Source organism: Neophocaena asiaeorientalis, unplaced genomic scaffold (assembly GCF_003031525.2).
Source record: "Neophocaena asiaeorientalis asiaeorientalis breed wild unplaced genomic scaffold, Neophocaena_asiaeorientalis_V1.1 scaffold174, whole genome shotgun sequence".
NCBI lineage: Eukaryota > Metazoa > Chordata > Mammalia > Artiodactyla > Phocoenidae > Neophocaena > Neophocaena asiaeorientalis.
In genome coordinates this window covers 1,415,688-1,430,945 of record NW_020174922.1, presented here as the reverse complement: position 1 = coordinate 1,430,945, position 15,258 = coordinate 1,415,688, and positions in this window count along the sequence as shown.

Genomic DNA, 15,258 nt, shown 5'->3' with positions numbered 1-15,258 from the left:
AAGAAAATGGTAATTGGAACATATATATCGATAATTATCTTAAATGTGAATGGATTAAAGGCTCTATCCAAAAGACACAGGCTCGCTGAATGGATACGAAAACAAGACCCATATATATGCTGTCTATAAGAGACCCACTTCAGACCTAGGGACACATACAGACTGAAAGTGAGGGGATGGAAAAAGATATCCCATGCAAAGGAAAGTCAAAAGAAAGCTGGAGTAGCAATACTCATCAGATAAAGTACACTTTAAAATAAAGAATGTTACAAGAGACAAGGAAAGACAGTACATAATGATCAAGGGATCAATCCAAGAAGAAGATATAGCAATTATAAATATATATGCACCCAACATAGGAGCATGTCAATACATAAGGCAACTGCTAACAGCTATAAAAGAGGAAATTGACAGTAACACCAATGATAGTGTTACACCAAGTGTTACATAACTTACACCAATGGACAGATCATCCAACCAAAAAATTAATAAGGAAACACAAGCGTTAAATGACACAATAGACCAGATAGATTTAGTTGATATTTATAGGACATTCCATCCGAAAACAGCAGATTACACAGCAGATTCTTCTCAAGTGCACATGGAACATTCTCCAGGATAGATCACACCTTGGGTCACAAGTCAACCCTCAGTAAATTTAAGAAAATTGGAAGCATATCAAGCATTTTATCCAACCACATCGCTATGAAATTAGAAATCAATTACAGGGAAAAAAACCCATAAAAAACACAAACTTATAGAGGCTAAACAATACATTACTAAATAAACAAGAGATAACAGAAGAAATCAAAGATGAAATCAAAAAATACCTAGAAACAAATGACAACGAAAACACAACGATCCAAAACCTATGGAGTGCAGCAAATTCAGATTCAGTGCAATCCCTATCATATTACCAGTGGCATTTTTTACAGAACTAGAACAAAAAAGTCTTAAAATTTGTATGGAGACACAAATACCCCAAATAGCCAAAGCAGTCTTGAGGGAAACATATGGAGCTGGAGGAATCAGACTCCCTGACTTCAGACTATACTAGAAAACTATAGTAATCAAGACAGTATGGTACTGGCACAAAAGCAGAAATATAGATCAATGGAACAGGATGGAAAGGCCAGAGATAAACCTACGCTCCTATGGTCAACTAATCTATGACAAGAGGCAAGGATATACAATGGAGAAAGACAGTCTCTTTAATAAGTGGTGCTGGGAAAACTGGACAGCTACATGTAAAGGAATGAAATTAGAACACTCCCTAACACTGTGTACAAAAATAAACTCAAAATGGATTAGAAACCTAAATGTAAGACCCGACACTATAAAACTCTTAGAGGAAAACGTGGGAAGAACACTCTTTGACAGAAGTCACAGCAGGATCTTTTTTGATCCACCTCCTAGAGTAATGGAAATAAAAACAAAAATAAACAAATGGGACCTAATGAAAATTAAAAGCTTTCACAAAGCAAAGGAAACTACAAACAAGACAAAAAGACAACCCTCAGAATGTGAGAAAATATTTGCAAATGATTTAATGGACAAAGGATTAATCTCCAAAATATATAATCAGCTCATGCAGCTCAATATGAATAAAAACCAACAACTCAGTCAGAAAATGGGCAGAAGACCTAAATAGACATTTCTCCAAAGAAGACATACAGATGGCCAAGAAGCACATGAAAAGCTGCTCAACATCACTAATTATTAGAGAAATGCAAATCAAAACTACAATGAGGTATCACCTCACACCGGTTAGAATGGGCATCATCAGAAAATCTACAAACAACAAATGCTTGAGAGGGTGTGGAGAAAAGGGAACCCTCTTGCACTGTTGGTGGGAATGTAAATTGATGCAGCCACTATGGAGAACAGTATGGAGGTTACCTAAAAAACTAAAAATAGAATTACCATATGACCCAGCAATCCCACTACTGGGTATATACCGGGAGAAAACCATAATTCAAAAAGACACATGCACCCCAATGTTCATTGCCGCACTATTTACAATAGCCGGGTCATGGGAGCAACCTAAATGCCCATGGACAGATGAATGGATAAAGAAGATGTGGTACATATATACAATGGAATATTACTCAGCCATAAAAAGGAATGAAATTGGGTCATTTGTAGCGACATGGATGGATCTAGAGACTGTCATACAGAGTGAAGTAAGTCAGAAAGAGAAAAACAAATATCGTATATTAACGCATATATGTGGAACCTAGAAAAGTAGTACAGATGAACCATTTTGCAGGGCAGAAATAGAGACACAGATGTAGAGAACAAACATATGGACACCAAGGGGCAGAAGTGACGGGGGCGGGTGTTGGTGGAGATTGGGATTGACATATATACACTAATATGTATAAAATGGATAACTAATAAGAAGCTGCTATATAAAAAAAATTCAAAGAAAAATAAAAGACAGCAAAATGATCCCAAAGATAGTAATTCAAGCAAAATGATCACCTGGGAGCTTGTTTTAAATGTAGATTACTGGGCTGTCCTCCCCAGAATTTTAGTTCATAAGTTTTATATGGCCAGGGAATGTGCATTTTGAAAAGCTTTACAGGTGATTTTGATGCAAGTAGATTGTGAGCCACATTTTGAGAATCCCTTGGTTATCATGACAAAATGTGAGGGCAAAGAGGGATGGATGGAGGGGAAGGAAGGGTGTGTGCATCAGAGAGGGACCAGTTAAGCATTCTATCTCATGCCACACGTCAACTATTGCAGATATTTGGCACCAAAAATCACTATCATTGTATATAATGAGCACCATGCATGTTTAAGAAGGTTAAATTTAGTTCAGTATTAGCAAAAAAAAAAAAAAAAAAAGCAAAGTGCAGGCAGTTACATTCAAGGTGAATGCTCTTCTAAAACAGGGTACTGCTTACTATAAATCCTATCCATCATCCTATAGAAGCATGTGGTTTGTTTTATACCTTACCGATAAATGATGGATGGTCTCATTGTCAATTAAACTTCTCTTTGACTGTTTGTATAATAAGAGGACTCTGGGAACAAAAGACATTTGGTTTGTTTAGTGGTATGGGAACAAGATAAATTAAAACCATGAGAAAAGGGGAAACAAAACAGAAGAAGCATCCTTAGGTTATCAATTTCTGTGTAACAAACTACCTCAGCCTTAGCGACTGAAAGCCACAACCACTTCATCATATCCCACAGTTGTGCAGGCCAGGAATTTGGGTTGCGCTCTGCTGGATGATTCCTTTGTTCCACATTGTATCAGTGGTGGTTACTGGTGGTATTCAGGTTGGGATGGGCTGGTCTAGTGAGTCCAGGATGGCTTCATTACATGTCTTCCTCCTTGGAGGAAAGGACTGGAAGCCTGGGCTCAGCCAGGACTGGCGTATCTCAACATAACCGCTGCAGTATGGCAGGCTCAGGGTATCTGTACAGAAAGGTGAAACTGCCTGTTTCTCAAGGCCTAAGGCTGGAAACTGGCACAGTCCCTTCTGTCCTGTTCTATTGGTCACAGCAGTCAGAATGCCCCAATTCAAGTGCAGAGGACAGACCCTACTTCTCAAGGAGAGGAGTGCCATGGAATTTTCACCCAGATAGCTAAAATCTACCACCGAAAATGGCTGTGGAGAGTCATGTAAATATTTCTTTCTTTGCTGGCACATCAAGGATGAGTGAACTTGTAATCATTGCTCCCTTCCCCCCGCCCCGCCTAAGGTGAAGAAGTCTTCAAAGGATAGTTAAACTTATAAAGTCAGGATTTGTATGATTCACTGTTTTTCCTTACTAATACTGTAAGGAGTTCTAAGCAAAGATCCAAAATTGTGTTTTGTATATAATGACTCACTGGTATAAGTTAATTTGTTTTGAAGTCTGTTACAAATAATTTGTTGCTGATAGTAACTAAAAATAATTTTCCAAATAATTTACTTATTTTTAAAAATAGATTTGGGTTCAATGTCACTCTCATTCACATGTAGAGTTACATGTAGTTCCTAGAAGTCTCCCCCAGAATGGGATAAGCCTTTGGAGATGTTCCAAGTAGGTAGAAATTACCAGGCATTACTGGTGATGAGGAAAAAAATTCCTTTTCAGATGTAACTTTTCAGCTGAGACCCAAAAGATGAATGGGAGTTAGCTGTGCTAAGAGTTAAGAGCGTTTCAGGCAGAGGGAACGTGTGTAAACGTCTTGAGGCTAAAACAGGCTTGTCTTAAACAAATAGCATGGGAGAAGATCAAGACGTAGGAGAGCTAAATCAAGCCAGGCAGTGACTTGGGAACAGTAAGAATCACTTGGGCAGGGGCAGAATACTCAAAACAAAAAGAATTTTAAAAAGTTTTTAAAAAATACATGAAATTGAGTTAGTTTAGTCATTAATCACAACAATATTCTCCAATTAAGTCTTACCAGATTTGCAAACTATTTGCAGAATTGGCTAGGTTTAGTATCATCTTCTTTCATGTCTCCTGTGTAACTTTTAGAGAAGAACATGGAGAAACAGCTAATAACCAGGGAGTGGATCGAGGTAACATAAGGTCCTTGTACCATTAACAAAATGCTAAGCTGGTTTTCAGTTACTTTAAATATTTCTAATAAATTTCATCATAGAGTTGTAAAAACATTTTTCCAGAATATCTCCTTTGATTAAATTCCTTCTTATTTTATAGAAAATGGAGCTAAGAACCAGAGAAGTTGAAGGACTACGTCCCACGGCCAGTTGAAGAGCAGTGTCTGGAGGAGACTCATCTTTGCCTGATATTTCCAGACCATCACGACCCACCGTATATCACTGGATGAGCTGATGACATTCCTGAAATACACCTTTCAAATTTAGACAAATGAAAAAAGAAATCAACTTCCATCGCAAAGCATCAGAGATTGGGCTCTCCACAAGGCAGATTGAGACAGAGATGAGCATTTATTAGAAAGTGCTTTTAGGATCAACACTTACGTGGGGAAAGAAACAGAAGCAGGATGAGCAAAGAGAGAAGTTCCCAACCCTGCAGGGAACTCTCAGGCTGGAACGGCCCTTCAAAGTTGTCCTGCATTGGGTCCAGAGAGCCAGGTCCTTATACCCATGCATCAACCTATCATTGTGTTTGGACTGCTCGGGGAAAGGAGCAGGTGCCTCTTTTTAGAAGATACCATTCCCAAAGATGGTTAACAGCTGGCTGCTGGCAGTCAGACCTTCCCAGCAGCTGGAGTATAAATGCTTTCCGTGGTGGGCAGGGAGAGCTGAGCAACGCAGCACAAGGTCCGGAGCAGAAACACCACCACTTCTCACCACCCCACTGCGACTACCTCCACTAAGCCAACCGTGGGTCACTCCTGGACTCTTGCCGTAGCTCCCGGATGGTCTCCTGGCTTCAAGTTTTGCCCTGTTCCAGTACATCAGCCACATCACAGACGGAGTCCACCTCTTAAAACGTAAGTGAGATCACGTCTCGTCCTCGCTGGAAAACCTGTAATGAATTTGCGTCTCACACAGTGAAATCGAAATCCTTTACCATAGCCTGTAATGCCCTACTTGATTTGGCCCTTCATCTTTATTGCTTTCTCTTTTGAACATACAGTGTACAGATTTTAAGTGTACAGTTTGGTGGGTTTGACAAATGCACACACCCGTGGAACTGCCCCAATTAAAATACAGAATACTTTCCTTCACTGCAGAAAGCTCTCTTGTGTACTTTTGCAGTGATCTGTCCTGCCACCCACTCCCACCTCTATGACAGAGGTAACCACTGCATTCTAATTTGAAAGATCTCGCAGCAATTTAAACCAACAGTAAATAGAATTGATTAAGAATATCTAATTTTTCTACTTACAAACGAAATGATTCACCCCTCTCAGAAGGTAGGCAGAGAGGACAAATCAGCAATATTCGGAACCGCTTCCTTCCACAAAGAAACACTTTAAAGCTCTGTCACCCCTTAAGCCAGGATTTCACATAAAGTGGTATAATAGTCATAATTAGCATTTTGCAATGGTTCCAACATATTCCAGTTTCATTTCCTGATGTGAGCATGTGTGCTTACATTTGTGCATAATAAGCATCTTCTGGTTTGAGTTTGCTTCGCTCACTGGAGTGTAAATTTAAAAGAATCTAATGTATTCCTTTAGTGACAATCATGCTGGTACAAGTAAACAAAATGGATGCCAGTGCCCTTAATTTTTAAGCAATACGAATATCTGTAGAGAGAATTACATTCACGCCAGTGCCAAAAATATTGGCTTTAAATAGGTGCAGATGTTTAAGGTGTTTGTTGTTATAGTTCTTGTTGGTGATTCTTCAGCATGTACGAAAATGCATCATTTCATAAGACTGATTTTGGCAAAGGTATTTATTCCCCTTTAGCTTTGAAGATTTTTTTATGAGGTACATTACAACTTAAAACTAATGAAGGATTTCAAATGCACCAACTTTATCCTTCTGGATATTTTTCCACATAGCAAATTTTTAAAAAATAACTTTGATTGCAACCGAGGGTACGTATTAGCCAAGCTTTATGGTGTTCAGCCAAAGATCTCCGAAGTAGCTTGAATAAATTGGGGAGAAGAACCAAAAGATGACAGGAATGGTGGTGGTGTTGAATTCTTGGTGCCCCAGCACCATGTTTGGGAAGTCACTGAGCTTCCAGTAGGATGGAATAGGGGACAGGTTTTGGTCTTCAGCTACCTATGAATTGGAAGACAGTGGGTGGTTATTCCTGGCAGACGGTATCTGAACTCACTTTTTACAGATCTGTTTCAGATGACTGTTCCATTTTGATGACCCCCTTTCATGGGGAATTCTGAGATGTTAAATAACATTCTGTTGTTTACAGGCAAAGTTGTAACCAAATCCATAGAGGAAACAAATCACATTTACCTGTTTCAAATGCAAACTGATGAGAACAATTTGTTGTATGTGAATATTCGAACAGTTCCCACCAATACACAGTTCAAACCATATCTGATAAAAGCATGTTTGCTATTACGACATTTGATGATGAATTCTTAAAACCATCAATCAGGGCATACTGGAACTCAGCAGATTTCTCAGTATTGTCCAAGAGCATGGTCCTGAGAACAAAAGTGCCTATACGAGTTGACTGCACAGCCATTGACCTAGTCACATTGAGGTCTCATGTCAACATTGAATTCAACCAAAGAATGTTTGGATAGTTTGTGTATGAGTGTCAAGAGGACATTACAAAAAACAAACCCTACAGATTTAAAATGATTGAGCTTTGAATTTTATCTACTTTTATCTCATAAAGTTCATGAAACACTTGTAGCGTATTATTTGGTTATATACTTCATGGTATATAGAGTATCATACAGCTTTTGCTACAGAGCCACTCCAAAATCTCAGTGGCTTAGCCATTTTATTACTTGCAGTACTGCCGGGTGGGCCTTTTTCTGGTTCAGGCCAGACTCCTGACCTCATCTGGGTTCACTCATGTGTCTGAGGCCATTTGGTCATTTGGCAGGTTGTCTAGGGCTGACTGGTGTCAGATAAACTTGCTCACAGGTCTGGTGGTTATGGTGCAGTGTGTCAGCTGGAGTAGTGGGGTATCTTGGCTCTCTGATTCTGATCATCCCATAGGCTAGCCCAGCCCTACCCATATGATGGCACTGGCAGGGGTTCCAAAACCCAGTATGAAAAAGGACGTTAAGTCCCATTTTCAAATTGTATTGACCAGAATATTTGTGGTTAAGCCCAAAGCAAGTTTGGGTGAGGACCATATAAGGTCATAGATACAAGAACAAGTGAAATTTTCAGGACCATTGTTTCATTAATCTCTCACATATAAAATGTGTGAATTCAATGTTAATAACCTATGGAGAAAATGGAATTAAAAATTGGAGTGTTAATTTGAAGTACTAATGCCTTTGAATGAGATAACTGCCTCTAAGGGAGCAGCTTCTTTGAATAACACCATTGTTTTTTTTCACATCATCCTGTATTGTTAGGGGTTCAGTCATTCCCTAGTTCAGTATGTTTGTTTCCATGTAGAAAGAGCTCCACTAGGATTACACTCTTGGCCTCTCTACAGCCCCTCACTCACTGCTCCTCGTGGGAGGAGGGAGGAATTCTCTTTGATATTTTCAAGAAGAGTCTACTGGGTAGCTCTTTTCTCTTACTCATGTAGGTGAAGCTGGCTGAAGACAGCACATGTTCTTTGCCATGAGGTAAAAGCAGAGGGCTGCCCAGTATGATGGGTAGGTGAGTCTGTTTAAGTCTGTAATTTAATATTACAAAGGTCACCTTCCACAGATATAAGCCATATCGTCCAATATGTAATAAAGATGATATTGTTATCTCCTATTTGCCTTAACCTTTTGTTTTATGTCTCATTTGAATCAGAACTTGGTCCCCTTCAAATCCTAATGTTGGTTGTGGGAATACATGAGATTAATCCTGTCCAGCTCAGAGTTGTAACTAATATATGGAATACAACTTGAAAACTTACTTATTCCCTTCTGGTTTCTCAAATGCAGTGTCTGTTGTACCCTCCACAACAGAATCATCTGGAGCATTTGTTAAAAATTCTTATTTCTGGGCCCCAATCCAGACCTACTGAATTTCTGAGAGTAAGGGTCAAAGAACTGATTATCTTTAACAAACACCCAAAATGGTTATTAATTTTAAATTGCTTTTTAATTATATAAGGAAAGAAAGTATGTTGTTTTCTTTTTAAATTTTTTTAGATTTTATTGGAATATAGTTGATTTACAATGTTGTGTTCGTTTCAGATATACAGCAAAGTGATTCAGTTATACATATACCCATTCTTTTTTAGATTCTTTCCTGTTATAGGTTATCACAGAATATTGAATAGAGTTCCCTGTGCTGTACAGTAGGTCCTTATTGGTTATCTATCTTATATATAGTAATTTGTATATAGTAGTGTGTGTATGTTAACCCCAAGCTCTTGATTTATCCCTCTCTCCCATGTTTCCCCTTTGGTAACCATAAGTTTGTTTTCAATATCTGTTAAGTCTGTTTCTGTTTTGTAAATAAGTTCCTTTGTATCATTTTAAAAATTAGATTCCATGTATAAGTGATATCATATGATAGTTGTCTTTCTCTGTCTATTTCACTTAGTATGATAATCTCTAGGTCCATCCATGTTGCCGTGAATGGCATTACTTCATTCTTTTTCATGACTGAGTAATATTCCATTGTATATATGTACCACATCTTCTTCATCCATTCCTCTGTCAATGGGAAAGTATATTGTTTTCAAAGTACCACTCCTGTCTTCTCTCCAGATATCAATATGTCAGATTTTCCACCTTGTGTCCTAACCAAGTTAATGACCATTTTTTACTTTAACATGGATCCTTGCAGGCTTTTTCATTGATTTTACATACTATATGTGTATGACCAAGATAGTATTTGCTAGGTTTTTCTACTGTAGAGTTACATCATTTCCCCCTTTCCATATTATACTCTTTTGAAGTGACTCACTAAGTCCAGCCCACATTCAAGGGTTGGGGAGGGAGTGGTTAAGCTCCATCCCCTTGGAGGGGAGGGGGGTACCATCTACAAAAAGTGCTCAGAAGGAAGGTTTGTCTCTTCTCTCCTACTTATTTATTTAGTCCATCATTTATCTGTATCAGTATGGACTCCTGTATATTTATTTTATACTTTGGGTTACAATCCAGTACTATGTTATTTATTTTATTACTCAAATTGTTCCAGCTTTGCCACTGGAAGCTCTTTTAGGTTGGTTCCTCTGTCTCTTTGACAAGCCATCATCATTTGCTTCCTGAGCACATCTTTGAGACACTGCAAGATACTCTAGACTCATTTTGTGTTTTCCCCCTTTTGCTTTTATATTTGATAAATTTCTTTAGAATCTTTTAGAAGATTTTTCTTTATATATTATAGATGTGTGCTGTATGTATATATATATATATATATATATATATATATATATATATATATATATATATATATATATATATATATATATATATATATATATATATATATATATATATATATATATATATATATATATATATATATATATATATATATATATATATATATATATATATATATATATATATATATATATATATATATATATATATATATATATATATATATATATATATATATATATATATATATATATATATATATATATATATATATATATATATATATATATATATATATATATATATATATATATATATATATATATATATATATATATATATATATATATATATATATATATATATATATATATATATATATATATATATATATATATATATATATATATATATATATATATATATATATATATATATATATATATATATATATATATATATATATATATATATATATATATATATATATATATATATATATATATATATATATATATATATATATATATATATATATATATATATATATATATATATATATATATATATATATATATATATATATATATATATATATATATATATATATATATATATATATATATATATATATATATATATATATATATATATATATATATATATATATATATATATATATATATATATATATATATATATATATATATATATATATATATATATATATATATATATATATATATATATATATATATATATATATATATATATATATATATATATATATATATATATATATATATATATATATATATATATATATATATATATATATATATATATATATATATATATATATATATATATATATATATATATATATATATATATATATATATATATATATATATATATATATATATATATATATATATATATATATATATATATATATATATATATATATATATATATATATATATATATATATATATATATATATATATATATATATATATATATATATATATATATATATATATATATATATATATATATATATATATATATATATATATATATATATATATATATATATATATATATATATATATATATATATATATATATATATATATATATATATATATATATATATATATATATATATATATATATATATATATATATATATATATATATATATATATATATATATATATATATATATATATATATATATATATATATATATATATATATATATATATATATATATATATATATATATATATATATATATATATATATATATATATATATATATATATATATATATATATATATATATATATATATATATATATATATATATATATATATATATATATATATATATATATATATATATATATATATATATATATATATATATATATATATATATATATATATATATATATATATATATATATATATATATATATATATATATATATATATATATATATATATATATATATATATATATATATATATATATATATATATATATATATATATATATATATATATATATATATATATATATATATATATATATATATATATATATATATATATATATATATATATATATATATATATATATATATATATATATATATATATATATATATATATATATATATATATATATATATATATATATATATATATATATATATATATATATATATATATATATATATATATATATATATATATATATATATATATATATATATATATATATATATATATATATATATATATATATATATATATATATATATATATATATATATATATATATATATATATATATATATATATATATATATATATATATATATATATATATATATATATATATATATATATATATATATATATATATATATATATATATATATATATATATATATATATATATATATATATATATATATATATATATATATATATATATATATATATATATATATATATATATATATATATATATATATATATATATATATATATATATATATATATATATATATATATATATATATATATATATATATATATATATATATATATATATATATATATATATATATATATATATATATATATATATATATATATATATATATATATATATATATATATATATATATATATATATATATATATATATATATATATATATATATATATATATATATATATATATATATATATATATATATATATATATATATATATATATATATATATATATATATATATATATATATATATATATATATATATATATATATATATATATATATATATATATATATATATATATATATATATATATATATATATATATATATATATATATATATATATATATATATATATATATATATATATATATATATATATATATATATATATATATATATATATATATATATATATATATATATATATATATATATATATATATATATATATATATATATATATATATATATATATATATATATATATATATATATATATATATATATATATATATATATATATATATATATATATATATATATATATATATATATATATATATATATATATATATATATATATATATATATATATATATATATATATATATATATATATATATATATATATATATATATATATATATATATATATATATATATATATATATATATATATATATATATATATATATATATATATATATATATATATATATATATATATATATATATATATATATATATATATATATATATATATATATATATATATATATATATATATATATATATATATATATATATATATATATATATATATATATATATATATATATATATATATATATATATATATATATATATATATATATATATATATATATATATATATATATATATATATATATATATATATATATATATATATATATATATATATATATATATATATATATATATATATATATATATATATATATATATATATATATATATATATATATATATATATATATATATATATATATATATATATATATATATATATATATATATATATATATATATATATATATATATATATATATATATATATATATATATATATATATATATATATATATATATATATATATATATATATATATATATATATATATATATATATATATATATATATATATATATATATATATATATATATATATATATATATATATATATATATATATATATATATATATATATATATATATATATATATATATATATATATATATATATATATATATATATATATATATATATATATATATATATATATATATATATATATATATATATATATATATATATATATATATATATATATATATATATATATATATATATATATATATATATATATATATATATATATATATATATATATATATATATATATATATATATATATATATATATATATATATATATATATATATATATATATATATATATATATATATATATATATATATATATATATATATATATATATATATATATATATATATATATATATATATATATATATATATATATATATATATATATATATATATATATATATATATATATATATATATATATATATATATATATATATATATATATATATATATATATATATATATATATATATATATATATATATATATATATATATATATATATATATATATATATATATATATATATATATATATATATATATATATATATATATATATATATATATATATATATATATATATATATATATATATATATATATATATATATATATATATATATATATATATATATATATATATATATATATATATATATATATATATATATATATATATATATATATATATATATATATATATATATATATATATATATATATATATATATATATATATATATATATATATATATATATATATATATATATATATATATATATATATATATATATATATATATATATATATATATATATATATATATATATATATATATATATATATATATATATATATATATATATATATATATATATATATATATATATATATATATATATATATATATATATATATATATATATATATATATATATATATATATATATATATATATATATATATATATATATATATATATATATATATATATATATATATATATATATATATATATATATATATATATATATATATATATATATATATATATATATATATATATATATATATATATATATATATATATATATATATATATATATATATATATATATATATATATATATATATATATATATATATATATATATATATATATATATATATATATATATATATATATATATATATATATATATATATATATATATATATATATATATATATATATATATATATATATATATTTGAAAGTGTTTTTCCCAGTTCTTTGCTTGTCATATAATTTTGATAGAATCACAATTATGCATATTTTAAGGGGTTTTTTTGTTTGTGTAAGAAGACCTTTTTTATCCCTTTGGTCATAAAAACATGCTTATATGTTCTACTAGTAAATTGACAGTCTTGCTTTTACTTTTTCATGTTTAACCCATCTGGAATTTATCTTTGCATATGACATGAAGAAAAGATAACCCTTTATTGTTTTCCACACAGACAATTACCCTAACATTGTTCTCCACTGTTTGGGATTGTCACTTCTGTCATTTGCCACATTCAGTCTCTTTTCTTCTCCCTTGATCTGCTTGTCTGTTCCTTCATCAGTATCACACAGTTTCAATTACTGTAGCTTTGTTATATGTCTTGATTTCTGCCTGGCCGTGGAGTGTCTTAAGTCCTCTAGGTTTGAAAAACACACTGATCTAATGCAGGGTTTCTCAGCCTCAGCACTATTGATATTTTGGGCCAGGTAACTCTATGCTATGGGGGCCTTCCTGTACATAAGATGTTTGGAAGCGTTCCTGGCCACTAAGCACTAGATGCCAGTATCATACTCCCCCCAATGTGACAATCAAAACTGTCTCCAGGGCTTCCCTGGTGGCGCTGGGGTTGAGAGTCCACCTGCCGATGCAGGGGACACGGGTTCGTGCCCCGGTCCGGGAAGGTCCCACATGCCGCGGAGCGGCTGGGCCCGTGAGCCATGGCCGCTGAGCCTGCGCGTCCGGAGCCTGTGCACCGCAACGGGAGGGGCCACAGAAGTGAGAGGCCTGCGTACAGCACAAAAAAAAAAAAA